At 41.6% G+C, this 16,172-nt stretch overlaps 1 protein-coding gene and 1 long non-coding RNA gene across 2 annotated transcripts in view; both read left to right on the forward strand.

Moving 5' to 3' along the window:
- Positions 1-16,172, forward strand: part of Akap7 (A kinase (PRKA) anchor protein 7) — a gene marked incomplete in the record, with an annotated part of 118,829 nt that overhangs the window by 86,492 nt on the left and 16,165 nt on the right.
- On the forward strand, positions 4,897-7,996 carry LOC106149055. Its single transcript, XR_001234987.1, has 3 exons — positions 4,897-4,914; positions 7,271-7,339; positions 7,867-7,996. It is a non-coding gene; the product is annotated as an uncharacterized LOC106149055 (long non-coding RNA).

Genomic DNA, 16,172 nt, shown 5'->3' on the forward strand with positions numbered 1-16,172 from the left:
AGATCAATGGTTAAGCATTAAAGCAAAAAAGCTTGCTTCCCGCATTCACAGGGACACTGAGATTCTTTCCCAGGTACGTAAGAACAGGACTTCTGACAGCGGGATGTGTGGATATCCGTGAGGATCTTTAGTGATGGCTTTAGAGATCCACATGATCTTTAGTGACGGCTTCCGGACTCTTTCCTTTATGAACAGCTTCTAAATACCAATATCTAATGCTGTAGTTTCAGATCTTTGCCCTTTAGCTACAAAAGGACTATAAATATGCAGCCATGGCTATTCAGTGGGCCGTGTTTGGGCCTAGGGAACAGACACTTACTTCTTGTGGATTATCTATTGATAGTTTTTTTTTTGGTTTTTCTCCGGTACCGGGAACCGAACTCACGACCTTGCGCTTGCCAGGCAGGCACTTTTGCCGCTGAGCTAAATCCCCAGCCCCTTCTATTGATAGTTGATTTTTTTTTTTTTTTTAACAAGAACATAGAGAAATAAAATACAGTATTGGGTCTGTCCACCTTACCTCCTTTTTTATGAGCCACTTCTTGTGTCTATATTTCCACTGCAACTGTGACATTTCTGGCATAACCATTTCTTTAAGTGTGTTACCTGCTGTATAATGGAATCTTTGGAAGTGTGCAGGCGTGTCTGCCTGGCTGCAGAATTTGGAGAGGAAAGCCGGTCTTCCCTGTCTCCACAATGCATGATTCAGTGTCTTCTTTTCCCTCTACTCTTTTGAATAAATAGACATTTATTTTTTCTTTTTGCCCTTCGCACATTCCCACAAATTATGAAACCCAGATATCCGTTAATGAATGAGCTGGAGGTCCCGTGGGGTTGGGAGTTGGTGCAGCTTCATAGAGTTACACTCTTACAGCAACATTTAATCTTTTTTTTGAGCCAGATTTTTCTGCAAGATTGCTTAGACGTCCAAACGTTCTTTTTATACGGTTGCTCAGAAATCCAAATATATATGTACTGTATTCAGTTATAAGTAATCCGGAGAAAGATGCAGCCAGTCACATGGAGAATGAAATTTTTTGTTCACAGTTAAGAATTATCTTTTTCCATTAGAGATAATCAGAGCTGGTATTTCAGAGTATGTGGAGGACAAGCAGCTGCTACCCGCACATAGTTCTCAGACTCACTCCTGCTAGTTTTACCCTTGTGAGACAGATCCAAAGTACCACAGCAGACATACGCCACTGGCCTAACCATGATTTGTCTGTGGCCAGGACTGTAGGAAAGACAGTATGCTCTGGTTATAACTTTAAATTCATGAACATGCCGCCACCTCATAGCTTTCCTCGCCGAGGCTAACCTTTTAAAAATCTAGTTATAGTACAGGTCCATGCATTACTGAAGAGAGTGGGTTATGCCCCCTAATGAACCTCTGTGAATGTCCTCAGGATCCCTGGACAGTGTGGGGTGCTCTTACTCCCGAAGATGGGTGCTTTTGGGCCCTTTGGTATCTCCAGGCTGTGGATTGAGTTGTTGCTTTGTGGGTGACAGTAGTGTCAGGCCTTGTCTCCAGCAAGAATCATTTTCTAAGTTTTTTGCCTTAAAATAGGATGATATTCCTGTAGCAGTGTTAATAAAGGGATTTGGTGGCAAAAGGTGAAAAATGAAGGCAAGGTTTCAAACATATTACTATAGATCTTGGTTTAATAATATTTTGCATGTTATTTGGAAATTGTAGCATATTATTTGAAAAATATCTGAAACTACTCACTAATTGTGTGTACAGAACTGCGGCTCAGACGCTTAATGTTTGTAGAGCCAGAATCGAGTTCAGATCCCATTATTGTCACATACTTTCTGAGAGCTTTTGCCCAAGTTGCTTTTCTGAGCTTTAGTTTTTGACCTCTGTAAAATAAGGATAGTAGCCAGATGTGGTGATGCATGTATGTATTCCAGCACTTGGGAGGCTGAGGCAGGAGGATTGGTGCAAATAAACATTAATTCAGGTCAGCAAATAGGGCAGGAAATTGACAGAGGAGGGGGCACCATCGCTACCTGGTGGTAGCTGCACATCAGTAGTCTCCAAAGGATCTGTTCTCTTCTTCCCCTCCCCCAAATACCATCTGCTCTGCCATGACAAACAAAACTTGATAATGAAGGACCCGGATCACAATGAAGATCTCTAAACTGTCATGAAGAGGCCACTCTTTCATACCTGTGAACGCCCCAACTGTTGTGGGGTCCAGGCCCATGGTTTTCTGATGCTGAATGTTTTAGACTGGGATTGCACAATGGAAGAGGTATTCATTATCCCCACCGAAGACCCGTCACTGCTAATGTTTTGCTTAACAAACACAGTGATTTGGGGGACAGCTGTACACGGGTTGTTAGGCTGTTATTTCCTTTGTTGTTTTGACCAGGAAATTGTATAATATTAGACTGACGAGGATCTTAGTCTCTCAGCTGCCTTATTTGGGGCGGGTGCAAAAGAAAACAGGATCGAGGAGGGCAGAGGGCTTGTCCAGTGTCCCCCGCTGGGCATGGCAATATCTCAGTGGAGGCCCCCATTCTGTGGTACTTCCCCCGTGTTCTGAGTGTATTCCGGATTCTGCTTTTACCTTTCCTAGGATCATAGGCCTTTTATTTGCTTTTGATATGATATTAATGAGGCTTACATTATTGCTAAGACTATTTTACATTCATATAAAAATCTTATTTTATATTTGAAAATGTATACCTATATTCATTCGCTCATGTAATGGTGAATGGGAGAGGGAATAATGGAAGAGTTTAAAATAGCTATTAATTTGCGGGCTGATAAGCTGTGAAGAAACAAGACTGGTTTTGATAATGGAATTTGAATTAAAAATTACAGCGCTTGCCAGGTATGGTGGCACACTCCTGTAATCACAGCGCTCTGGGAAGCTGAGGCAGGAGAATAGCGTATTTGAGTCCCACTTGGGCAACTTAGCAAGGCCCTGTCTCAAAATAAAAACCAAGACAGGGCTACAGGTGTAGTTCACAACAAAGGTCCGGCTTCAATCTCTAGCACTGCTAAGAAATAAAGACTAAATAAATTTAAAGACATTATTCATTATGTAATGAATGGCATGCTTACTTTAAATCAAAACAAAATAATCATTATGTTTACATTTAAATAGTGTGCAAAAGGGAAGGCCATTTAAGGAAAGGTAATATTTCAGTTGCTGGCTTTACTCATGTGGCTAGACCTGCTAGTTTCATTGAACAAATATTTGCTTTTTATTATATAAATCTTCACAATGTTTCTAATCTTGGGAAATTAAAGTGTTTATTAATGTACCCATGAGCCACAGAAACACTTTACTTGATACACTCTACAGTGTTCTTTGACATGTTTATCAAACCCTAATTATCAAAATTCTATCTTTCTGGGAAGAAATGCCATTGAAAGTGTATGCCGTGCTTGCTGACTTCTTCACTGTGTATGTGTGCATGTGTTTTGAGGTGCTAAGGATTCAGCCTTCACACTGAGCTATATCCTCAAATACCACCCCCATCCTGGTTCTTTTTTTTTTTTTCTTTTTTGCAGGGCTGGGGATTAAACTCGGGCTTTGTGTGTGCCAGGCAAGTGCTATACCACTGAACTACCTCGCCAGCCCAATTTTTTGAGACAGGGTCTTGCTAAATCCTCAAGTTACCCAGGCTGGAGCTCAAACTTGCTATCCTCCTGCCTCAGCCTCTGGGAGTGTTGGGATTATGGGCCTGTGCTACCATGCCCAGCAGGTTTTTTGTTTGTTTGTTTGTTTTTGTTTTTGTTTTTGTTTTTTTAATGCAGCATCTAGAATTTGTAAATTTAATGATTTTATTTTTCAAAGCTGTGCTCTCTTTGGGCATGTGCAAAAGCAGGTTTCTGTGCAGTACCACTTGAAGTTCTCTTTACCTCTCCTTCCTGGTGAATGAATAGGTGTGTGCACCTAGCTAGGAAGCAGAAATGAAGGAAGAATTTGGATGGAATTCGTGACCCTAAGAACATTTTCCATTCTTTTCATTCCTACAGAGGCATAAAGTGAGGCTGCTCTGTATTTCAATAACGGATTTTAAACAATTACACAAAATCCATGACACCATATCATGAAGTGTTTTGCAATTAGTTCTGTTGCTTCTGAATCTGTTCCAGCACTGTGGCTTCGTTCAAAACGGTGCCTGATCTTTTTCTCAGTAATACATCTAGTTTTGAGGAATTTCCGAGGCAATTGTGCATTGGTGCTACAATTTCAAAATGTGGAGTGTTGATTAATGCTTTAGTGTGGGAACAAGGCAGTGTTTCACAAAGCAGATGCTCCTTTCTTTAACTTTAAAGCGCGGTGACATTGGACAGCACCCTCTCCCCTGGTCTGGATCAGGGCTATTGTTTGTGCAGTTTCTTGAGTAGTTAATGGCACTTCGTGCAGGGAGCGTTTCCAGGCTTCTGGTGGCTTCCCCTTGCAGGAGACACACAGAAATCTGGGCATAAAAGAAAGCAGACAGAAAACATTTCCGCCTGGTGGACATTTCCACGTGCAATTATTGCCTTTGTGGTGGGCGAAAGGACTCGTTGTGGGCTTTCTGCTGCCTTCCCAAGGCGCGTGGAGGGAGCCCACGGAGCACGTGGTGCCCCTCCAGGGCCGCCTCGCAGCTGCGTACGAGTTCGGCAGCACACGACCACGTCTTCCCGGTGCCAGCCCGGAGCGGCGATCGCGCCGCGGAGCCGGGAGGAGGAGGAGCCTGCCCCGCGCTCCCTCGCTGCGCAGCCGGCGAGCTCGGGCTCCGCGCTCTGCGCCGCCCCCGCGCCTTGCCGTGGATCTCGATCGGGCAGGGTGCGCGCAGGGCGCGGGCGGCTGCAGTGCTGCTAGCCGAGAGGAAGCCCGGGAGGGACCGCCGGGGCCATGGGCCAGCTTTGCTGCTTCCCCTTCTCGAGAGAGGAGAGAAAGATCTGTAAGTGCAATGTGTGCTGTGTGCTAGGGGCTTGACTGTTGCGCGTGGTTGTCTTCTGGGGTAGTTTTGGATTTTCTTACGGGAAAGACAGCAGAATAATCAGCTATGGTTTTTAAATGTGCATTTCTAATGGTAGGGGTTTAATTTTGAATTAACTCTCAAACTACAGTAACTCAGCCCACAGGCTATGTGAACAGTGCAAAATACTGAAAACTCATTTTTTATTTTGCCGATTTTCTTCACATGATCTAAAGTCAGAGTTTAGTTCTGAGTTTCTTTAAATTACTGCCTTCAATTTGATACACTGAACAAGCCAGACTTCGTATTTTTTCTCTGGAACTGGCATATTTTCAAAGCAGTTCTCAGTCACAACATGCAGGGAGGTAATGCTGGTTTCAAAATGACGGATATTATACATTTGCAGAGATTTTCGTGTGTCCTCTGCTTTGTTCTTCACGGAAGGGATTCAGGTGGAACTGTAAGATCACCCTAAATGGGCAAAAACCTCATTGAATATTTTAAATTCAGTGTCAGGCAGATTCCACATCTGCTTCCAGCTCGGAACACAGAACTTAAAAGTGGTGATATTTGCACTGAAAATTTTTTATCATTGTCTTATGCTATTTTCACTTACCTTTCAGCTGTGTTAAAGAGGCTACTGGCATTTTAACTAGAGTGCTGAAAAGAATTTGCCTTATATTAGTTCCCCCCAATACAGAATTTTTACTTCCTTTTAAACAAAATGTTTCCAGCACACGTGCTAAATCTGCAGCTGTAGATCTGTTATGCCAGCGCTTAATTTTAATTTAAATAGGTCCGCAGAATTTCTTGGTATCTACTTCAGATACTCACAGACCCACATCTGGCTTGTATTTCCTGCTGCTTCTTCCTTAGGAAACTGGCCAGGGATAGGTTTTTAAAAAAATTAATACATATTCTGTGCTACCCACTTGGGGAATAAGTCAGTTTTTACAGTCAGTCTTTCGGGAATGCTCTGGAATCAGCGTTGGGAGACTTTGGAATGTTTGATTGTGAACAAGAGCCAATAAGCTGTGCTTTGATTTTATTTGTGAAAAGGATACTGTACAGTGTGTGACAGTTTGGGTCTCACAACCTGAGATGACCTCACAGCTCCATTGCTCACTTTCTAACAACAGGCGTTGGCATCCGTTTGGCAGTCCAGAACTTTATAGATAATTGTCAGAATGATTTATTTGTAGATCCTGGAGATTTTGGTGGATTGATTTCATTTTTTGGAGGACCACCCTATCTAAAAATGCTTAGCATGGACAGATGCAGGGATACAGAATTCTTCCCTTATCTCTTTCCTTCCTGTTCTGCTTGAGGTTTTCCTGTGGAGCGCTTGCTTTCCTTCTGCTCCATGTCTTCTGTTTGCCAGCAATGTTCTTGGCTCTGTCTGAGGAAGTCGAATGTCACTGCGGCGGGGAATTGCTCTTTTCTCTCCCTCTTACCTGGGTCTGTTCAAAAGTCCTGTGTTTTACACTCAATGCTTCCTAACACTAATTGATGTACTGATGGATGAGAAGTTCTCATCAGTGTAATTCCATAACTCCAAACTCTCACGGAGAAGATGAAGGAAGGCAGGACATGGTGTCTGAAGTGAAGTTGTAGCGCAGGAGTGCTGAGGATAGACCCAGTGCTTTGTGCCCCTCCCCCCTCCCCTCTGTGCACCAGGTCTTCCACATTCTTTCCTCATCATTCTGCCTTCTCCTTTTGATTGTGGGTATTTCAGTGTTTTTTTTCCCCCTCCTAATCTGCACACTCCGTTCACACGCCCCTTGCACATGTGTACACATATTTTAACTGCCTCCTGATGCTGTTTCATTGCTCTGCTACAGGGTGGTCTAAGAGAGGGTTCTAGGCCAGGCACTACTATCCTGCTAGTAATACATGCCTAGCAGTACTTATCTAGGGGCGTTTTAGAAAGCTACAAAGAGTTCCTGTTCAGCAGGCCTCAGGAAGCATAGCAGTTCACACTAACTGGAGACATCCAGTCCATACGTTTTGTGTGGGTGATGTCCAGCAGAACCCACAGGACATTTGGGGGAGGCCAGCATTGTTCTGATCTTGTTACTGGTTTGTACAGTAACTCTGGGTCCTAGTTCCGTTTGTGTCCCCTCTCGGTGGGCCCCTCACTGGCCTACTGTGAGTCACGTGCTCTGTGAGACCCCATTAGGAGCAGAGAACAAGACCACCCGAGGACCCGCTCTCTGGTAATGCTCTTGTAAAGGGCCGGGGCTCTGGGGTGCTCTTCCAGGGAGGAGCTCAGCTCCCTGAGAGTTCAGCAGGCTTTTGGTGAAAGTTTAAATCTGTGGGTGTCCTTCTCAAAACACAGGTGAGTTGGAAAGCTCGTCCTCCGCAGTCCTACAGAGATACAGCAAGGATGTACCCACCTGGCCAAGTGGTAAGACGCAAGAGACCCCTCTCCTGTCCCACTGTGTCCCCTGCTTTGGCCTTTGGTGGTGGTGGTGCTGGTGCTGGTGCTGGTAGATAGAAAGAACTATAATTTAGTTAAATTTGGTTCAATTTATCGATGTTACTGTTTTAATCTATTGATAATGAACAGAATGATTTTTTTAATCAGCCAGTTGTTCATATGGAGTATTAATTGAATGCTTAGCTGGAAATCTTGATAGTGGGGTGAATCGTGGTGTGCAGCAGAGCTCTGCGTGGCTTCTATATCAGCGAAAGGAGCACAAAGCAGAGAGGCCATTTCTGGTCGAATCTAAGCAGTTGAACATTTCTCCAAACTGCATTTTTAAAAACTATACTAACTAGAATATGCTGAAAATAAATGCATGTTTCTTGGAAGATGAGGCTCTTTCTGTTCCCATATAGGAACATTCTTGACATTAAAAATAACTAGATACTGTAGGAATAACAAATAGATAGCTGTTCTGAAATGGGGTTCTTCATTTTGTTTTTTGGCAGTGCTGAAAATTGAATCCAGGGTGTTGTACATGGTAGGGAAGAACTCCAGCACTGAGCTTGCCTCCACCCCAGTGGAATTAGTGCTGAAATCTCATATAGGAGTCTTTTCTTTGAATTACCTAATTTCTCCTGGTGAGTTACCTGAAAGCAGCATCTGTGAACAGTCAGTGCATAGGCGTGCTGGCCGCTGCGGTTTATCCATCTCACCAAATAAACCTCGAATGAAAACTTAGCAGCTGAGTAGACACCTCTATAATGATGTAGAAATTATTTTCCTTTCTCTTTTCTTACTGCATATATTTCCATTTTGAAGCACTACACTCTTATATAGAAGAAAGTAGGTGAATGGAACTGCTTCCTGAGGTGTTCAATCCCTGGTCCCTGGACATGTCCAAGCATAGTCCAGGGAAACCACTCACTCCTAGGGCTTAAGGGGGAAGGGGCCAGCCCCAAATGAGACTCTCTTCTCCATTAGCTCCTCTCTGGTGCTCTGTGATGCTGAAAACAAAATATGAGGATAATTTTTTTAACAAGACACAGTTTTATACATGAAAAACATTTCAATTAAGTCTTCGTGAGTGAGGTTTCTTGCCAGGACCATTTATAGTATTCATTTTGTAAATATAAGTCAAATCTTAAGATAATATCTGATGGCTTAGAATTTGATGGTATTACATTAATATATAAGTTGAGGTATGCAGTTTGGATTTCATATCTGATGAATATGTTCTCGTTGCTGGTACAAAATAGCCAACACCCACAAGTTGAAGGAGGAAAGGTTTATTTTGGGTGATAGTCTTTGTCAAGGTTTCAGTCCATAGTTGGCTGGCTCCAAAGCAGGGTGGAATGGCAGAGGGGTAATAGTCCATGGCAGGGAAGACAGGAGGTAGTGAGCCTTCCTTCTTTCCCTTTTTATTCCATCCAGACAGCAAGCCTATTGGTTGGTGCTACCCACACCCAGGGTAGGTCTTCCTTCTTCAATAAATCCATCACCCACACCCAGAATTTGCTAATACACTCAGAGGACTCATTCAGTGTCACACTCCTGTGAGCCAGTCACCTCTCAAAAACGCCACCTATGAATACATGAGGCTTTGGGGGGACATCTAGATATTTTTGTATCATAATTACCTTAATATTGATTTTTCAGTTATACTCAGGGAAACTGTATTTAGATTTGCTAATTCTCTAGAATGCTTCCTAGAAATCTTGATGCTTTATACTTTTTGCTCTTGTCTTCTGCACATAAGATATACCAGCCTCATGATTATCTTCTCTCTGCTCTGTGTTATCACAAGGGTTTCCAGCACCCCACATTAGGACACACATGATAGGCCTGTGTTGGTTGCACCAGACCCTAACCGTATCTTACCAGGGGGCGGCATGTGCCAAATTCCTGTCAATCAAGCATGCTTCCTGTCAGGTACCAGTATGAGAGAAGGTCAGTATAAATAGCCTACCACAGGGCAGAATTTCCTAGTCGTGAACTGTGAACTACGATTTTGAAAGTTTATTGCTTTTCCCACTTGCCTCTTAGAGCTACAAGTCTAGGGAATAAAAGAATGAGTAATGTAAGTAAGATGCTGTTCTTTCCTTGCCCCTTAATTTACTGGACATTTTCTCTGTGCCAGGACTATTTTCAAAACTGATTATGAAATGTAATTGTCAGAAAATATACGTTCTCCGGCTGCCTATTTCAAAGGGGAAGTTTCTGGAAGCCAGAGGAGTAGGGGACTCTGTCAGTTACAAAGTCCTCCAGGGCCATTATGGGGACAGAAGCTGGCAGGAGGCCCGGATCCCAGGTTGCTCAGTGTGTGTGGCTCCTTCTGAAGAGTGTAGCCTGCAAGACTGGGTAACTTGAGACAACTTTTTGCATGAGATCTCTCTGGGCCATATTGTGGGGGCAGTAGGGATGTTGTGCAGTGAAAAACATTGAGTGTTAGTCAATAAAGATTAGATTTTTCCCTTATTAAATAATGTATACCCAGGAGGTTTGTTTCTAAAGTTAAATATAGAAATAGAAGAGCAAATGCTAGTAGTTACTCTTATTTTATCTCCCTGGTATCCTCTTGTTAATTCACAGGCTATTTGGTAACTGTATCCTTTGTTGTTCTCACACTATTTGAGAGTTTGCCTGGATTCTTCCATCAAATGCTGGATGTTCCCAGGCTGTAGGAATGTTCTAGCTCCTGGAGCAGCTATTGGTTGCTGTGAGCTGTCCCATATGTATAGTAATGGCAGTGACAACCTAGCCCAAAATAATGTCTAACGGAGGAATCTGAGCCATTAGGCTAAGGCTGGTAAAACTCTTTGTGGGTAGGTGATAAATCACTTCCTGTAGATCTGTTTAATTTTGGCCATGCTTAACATGTTCTTTGAGCTTTCATCCACAAACTTCAGAAACCCATCACTAAAAAACTTAAAACACTCTAGTGCTGTGTGGTAGAAAAGTAGGTTTTGGAGACAAACAGACTCAGTTTATAGTTGTGGTTCGAAGGTTTACTATTTAACTTCTCTAAGCTTCATTCCCTTCATCTGAAGAAATATCTGTCATGAAAGACTTACATTCATAAGATGACACTTGCTTAGCATAAAATAGATTCAGTAAATATGATTTTTCTGTAACACATAAAGAGTATGTTAATTGCACAACCAGGGGCACCTTGGAAGTCAGCCTGATAGAACTGTGTTTTCATTTCCATCTTACCCAGCAGGGGAAATCAAGAACTTAGGAGACTTGAATTGTTGAGTAGGTTACAGAATTAATATTCATAGCATCTGTTCTTTTGGGGGACTCTCTCCCCCTTTTCTTGGGTCTCAGCTATCATAATGCCTTGCTTTCTGTGCTAGGAAAGACGTGGGGTCCAAGCAAAGTCAACCACAGTCTTCCTTAAGATTGGATAGAAGGTCACGAAGCCGGCACCAAACAGAAGAGCCTAGGGAAGGAGAGAGAAGAGATACTCTTAATAACATTTTACCATCTGAGTTGAACCATGTATAAGAATTCTGTCCTCCACAAAGCAGTAAATCCACTCCTTTTCTTTGCTTAAACTTGGTTGGGTTAAGCTTTTGCATCTGGAGCCAGAGCCTTTGGATGTGATTCTGAGGGATTCTGAATGTACATAAGTAGAAAAAAACCCCATTCTGACATCTGAAGTTACTATGGTTACACAATTAATACATTCTAATTGTTGCAGAAAAAGATAATCACCTGAGTTTATTGTATGCCAAGCTCCAATTTATATCCTGGAACAAATATTACCAAATTTAGTGAAAAAGTGAAAGTTCTCTGATTTCTTTTGAACCTTCACGTTCTACTTCAGTTGCAGTGAAATTTAGCCCTATGTGAGAACTGCTGCAGAGAATGTTTCCACGTACGTCAATTAGTATTGTGGCACTTGTCACATTCGGAAGGCTCTGAACCAGGTGTTCTGGAAGATACAATGGGAAAGAACATATGGTCTCTATTTTTTTCCTTGACTTCTTAATGAAAAATGTGCTGGATCCTAAGGTTTGTTATGTTCTGAACAGAAGAAGCCAAAGGAAAGGACTTTAGTGCTTTCAGTCTAACAAGTGAAGCCACACCCTTACAGACTTGGGAAGTTTGATAGCTAAGTCATTAAGTCTAGTGAGAGCGAGTTAATGACCACCAAGATTGCGATTATCACAAGGTCCTATCACAGGCAGGGTTTACAACTTGACATGAACAAATACAGTTTCTACAGCACATGTTTTAGCAAGTGAAGCATTCATAATGCCAAAGTTGTAAGTTAACAGACCTGAGAAGTGTGAAAACAAATCTTTCCATTGCATAGGAAAGTTCTTTGCCGATGGCAAGTGGCCATGGACAGAACCTGAATTACATGATGAGAAAAGAAAGAATAAGTGTAGTTTGAACTTAAATTCTTTGCTAACTAGGACATGTGTTAATTTTATTATAAGCTAAATCAAAGGTATTTGAAGCTTATAATTTTTGTTTTTACACACTTCCCTTAAAACTTAAGAATATAGTCAAGGACATTTATAAACATAAGAAATGTGTATGAAAAGATTATAGTACCAAGGAGATAGTGATGTACAAACAAGATACTTGGAGTAAAAGGAGAGGTTTCCTATTCCCAAGAGAAATGGAGCCCACCAGTTAGGAATGCTATTGGGAGAGGGGAGAAGGAAGCAGGTGGAGCAGGGTGACCCACTTCTAGTTATCCATCTCAAAAACCAACCCCAGCCCCCACTCTTCGTGCTCACATGGTTGTTGTCAGCATTTGCCACGTGAATGACATTAAGCTTCAACTGGATGTGTCATATGTGACTCTTATGGAGCAAAAATGAAATTCACACTTTGTAAGCATTTCAAATGTTCAGCTAAAGTTAGCTGTAAGGTCAGTGTTCTAAGTGATGTTTGCAATGCCTAGTAAACTGGCAAGCAGATAATTTGTGCATCTAAGGCTCTCTAGCTAGCTTTATGGTGGTCAAACGTTTCTAGAGCTCTGGCAACCCAAATGTGTCCTTAGGGAAGCCAGAGTGAAGCACAGTCTGGAAATCACATCACAGGAAGAAAGCTTGGCTAGGATGACAGAAGGAAAAAAAATTCCTTGTCTTTACTGATCTTCTAATGTGGAAGAGAAAAGAGTTGTTCTGTATGGTTAACAGGAGACAGACTTGGGACAGTGGATGTTAGTTTTAACATTTTTTCTTTTAGTTCCCTTAGAACTCAGTTGGTAAAGATTTATTAACCCAGTAATATGCTAGTGATGTTTGGAATAATTTTTGTTTTAAACAATAAAAATAATGGAGTCTTGAAGTTATCCATATAAAATTTCACCTTAATAATTCATAATATGTTGCCTAAAGAGGATGTGTAAGGCAGAATTTTCAAACTATTTTAAGCCACCATATCTTTCTTAAATAGAAGACCGAAAAGATACGTTTTTTTTTTTCTTAGTTCATGATTTAGAATAACTTTTAAATGATTTTTTTAATCAGCACCTTTAGGATCAAAAATGTTGTTTAAAATAGTGGTGCAAAATACAAATTTGGGCCCTCACCTAGGTATGTTGTTGTACAATCTGTGCATCACATATAATGCTGGTAGTAGAACTTGGAGTAGAAATAGCTTCAGTTAATTATCAGTGAATCCTAGAATAACAATCTAAGGTGTGTTACCTGCCCTATGTTTGTTTTGTTTTGTTTTTTTGTTTTTTTTTCCCAGTACTGGCAATCGAACTCATGGCCTTGCGCTTGCCAGGCAGGCGCTGTGCCACTGAGCTAAATCCCCAGCCCCCTGTTTTTATAAGTGAACTTTTTATACAAGTGTGTTAGTTATCTTTGTGTTGCTGGGATAAAATATTGACTCATACAATTTAAAGAAAGAAAGGTGTATTTTGGCTTGTAGTTTCAGAGGGTACAGTCCATGGTTCTCTGGCTTTGTTGTTTTTAGGCCTAGGCATAAAGATAAAACTTGTTTTTAGGCAAGGCATAAAGATAATAACAAAACACCATGTTGGAGAAGCTTACCTCAGGGTGCCAGGAAACAGAGAGCAGAAAGGAGCCAGAGAAAAGATACCCTTCAAAGTACCTCTCAGTGACCTACTTCCTCTGGGGGGGGCCACTTCCTAGTAATCCATCCATCTATCCAGGATCAGCTCATTGATGAGGTTAGTAACCACAACACAGTTGCATTCCAAGCCCCAACTCTGAACACATGCGACATTTTTGATCCAAACCACTACTGAAAGCATTATGTTCACATTTAGATTTATTTTAAAAAATTTTTTCCTAATATGGTAAAGTGAAGATAAAAATTCATTGAGATGCCACTGTGTGCCCAGTACTGTATGTATGTAACCTACTCTCAATGTAAAGTTAGACTTACAAATTTGTAGGTTTGATAGAACATAAAAGTATATAGGTAAGACCACATGCAATTTGAATATTAAATTAGAAAGCATAATATAAAAATTATTTTATGAGAAAATTCATAAAGTATGCAGTTTGTCTGATAAAAACTTCAACCTTGTAGCTGCCCTTAACTTTATACCCTTTGTTTCTTTCATCCAGGCCAGATACACTCTAATTAAAACACTGTGTGGGGGAAATACAGAAACAGTTCACATCAGTTAGGGTCCAGCCCAGAAAGCAGAAACTACATGAGTTATTTTAACAGAGAGAATTTAATTTAAGGAATTAGTTAAGAAGATTCTAGAAGAATGAAGGGTCAAAAGGAGATGCTGAGGGTAGTAACTTTCAGGCTGGGATAATCTGTGCAAGGGAAGGGTCCTACATAGTGGAGAGTTGGACCTTTGAGAAGGGTTCCTGCCCTCAAGGAAGTGCCCCAGGGACACAGACAAGGGACCCTTGAAGCTAGGTTTACAGCCTCTGAGGATGGAGTGCCAGCCAGCTTTGCTGTTATCTCTAAGGGCATGCGGTGAGGCTGGCTGTAAAAGGCAGGGGAAGAACGAAATCTGGATTCACCGCTTCTGGAGCCAGGTGCCGCTTCTGGAGCCAGGTGCCGCAGCTGGAGGGAAGAACGTTGGGAACAGTGAGCAGATCACGAGGGCATTCTGGAGCCAGGTGCCGCAGCTGGAGGGAAGAACGTTGGGAACAGTGAGCAGATCACGAGGGCAGGTTCCTTTTCCCTTGTGCATGCAGCCAGTGTACTCCTAGCTCTCTCCCTTGGCAGAACTGCACAGATCCAGCTGGCAAAGAAGTGAGTTTGCTCAGCCCCAGCCCCACAATCATAAATGTGGGTAAGGAAGGGTGGAGCCGGAACCGAGACAGTAGTTTAGTAGCCAGCATGGAGTTGTTGGCTGTGCTTAATATCAGCTTACTTTCTTTGTTCCAGAGTAAACCTTTAATTGATGACAATTTCTGTTTCTTATTTCTTTGGTGACAAAAATAATAACCTTGTTAGGGAACTGTTTTTTTTTACTATAGAATTCTACAAATGTTTAAAAAATGTATAAAATTGGGGCTGGGGATTTAGCTCAGTGGCACAGTGCCCACCTGGCAAGCGCAAAGTCGTGAGTTCGATTCCCGGTACTGGAAAAAAACAAACAAAAAAAAATGTATAAAATTATGATCATTTCAAAAGAAAGAGTTTGAAAAACCAGGTATGGAATGGTAATTCAAATTCTTTAAAAGAGTCCCATGGAAAACCCTCACTCAGATCAGTTTAACAGACTTAAAAAGAACAAAATATTTAAAATCTAATCTATCCACAGTGTATGAACATTGTTTAAAAACAATTTATTCTTTTCAAGTTTGGTGGGAATGTGTTCTGTGGTCTTACTCATGCTGTGTATTTTGGGGACATGAACACTGATTCCATTGATGGTGGTCTTCGTTGGGTTCTGATCTATGGATGGGTTAGTGAATAAGGTGATGAGGGCAGTGGCTTCTAACAGGAGCTGTGTTATCACCCTCTCCGGCTTCTCCCAGTGATAGGGATACAGCATCCAGCAGTTTCAGGGACGTGCCTACTGGTGCACGTTTGAGTAGAATATGTTCCTCTCTCCGTCCTGTGCATAAGATTGCCATACTCAGGTTGTAAGCTGTCCGACCTGCAAGGGCACTGAACTATGGATTCAAAGACATTGCCACCTCTGGATTACAGCATAAAGGGCCTTCGTGTACTCACGAGAGCATTATGTAGAGGACATTTAAAAAAGAAGCAGTGAAGTTGAACGTGTTTTCATATATTTATTTGCTGTTTGTATTTCTTCATCTGAGAAGTGTGTATTTATCTCAGATGCCCATTTTTACATGGGGTCTTTGAATTTGGGAGGGGGTCTGATTTTTTTTTTAAAGTAAATAAGTGCAACATGAGACGATACTCATAAGTGAAATAAGTCAGACTAACATGTGTAAACATCATATTGTCTCCCTGGTGTGAGAAACTGAGAGTAAATAATGACCAAAATGAACAATAGATACTGTGAAAGGGAAGAAATTGTTCAAAAGGAAAGAGGAAGTAGGGTGGGGAAAGGGGGAAAGGAAGGAAGGGAAAAGGAAGAAACAAATACAAGATAGTTCTATTCCAGTTTCTCATAGTTCATTGAAAAGGAAGGTTTGTGCTAATACCATTTGGAGCATCTTTTACGCCCATACTGGTACTCTGAGTAGCCACTTTGAAGATAACAATATACAGCGTATTGACTATTGTTATTCTCCTATTATTTTGTTATGAAATTTTGTCTTATTTTTTTCCATTTAAAAAAAAGAAACAATGAAGTGTCTTCGTTCAGGACAGAGCATTTGTAAACGATTCACCTGCCGTATCATCTGGGCCAGTGGTGGCTCTGGCT

Source organism: Chinchilla lanigera, unplaced genomic scaffold, assembly GCF_000276665.1.
Source record: "Chinchilla lanigera isolate Chin_1 unplaced genomic scaffold, ChiLan1.0 scaffold00035, whole genome shotgun sequence".
Taxonomy (NCBI): domain Eukaryota; kingdom Metazoa; phylum Chordata; class Mammalia; order Rodentia; family Chinchillidae; genus Chinchilla; species Chinchilla lanigera.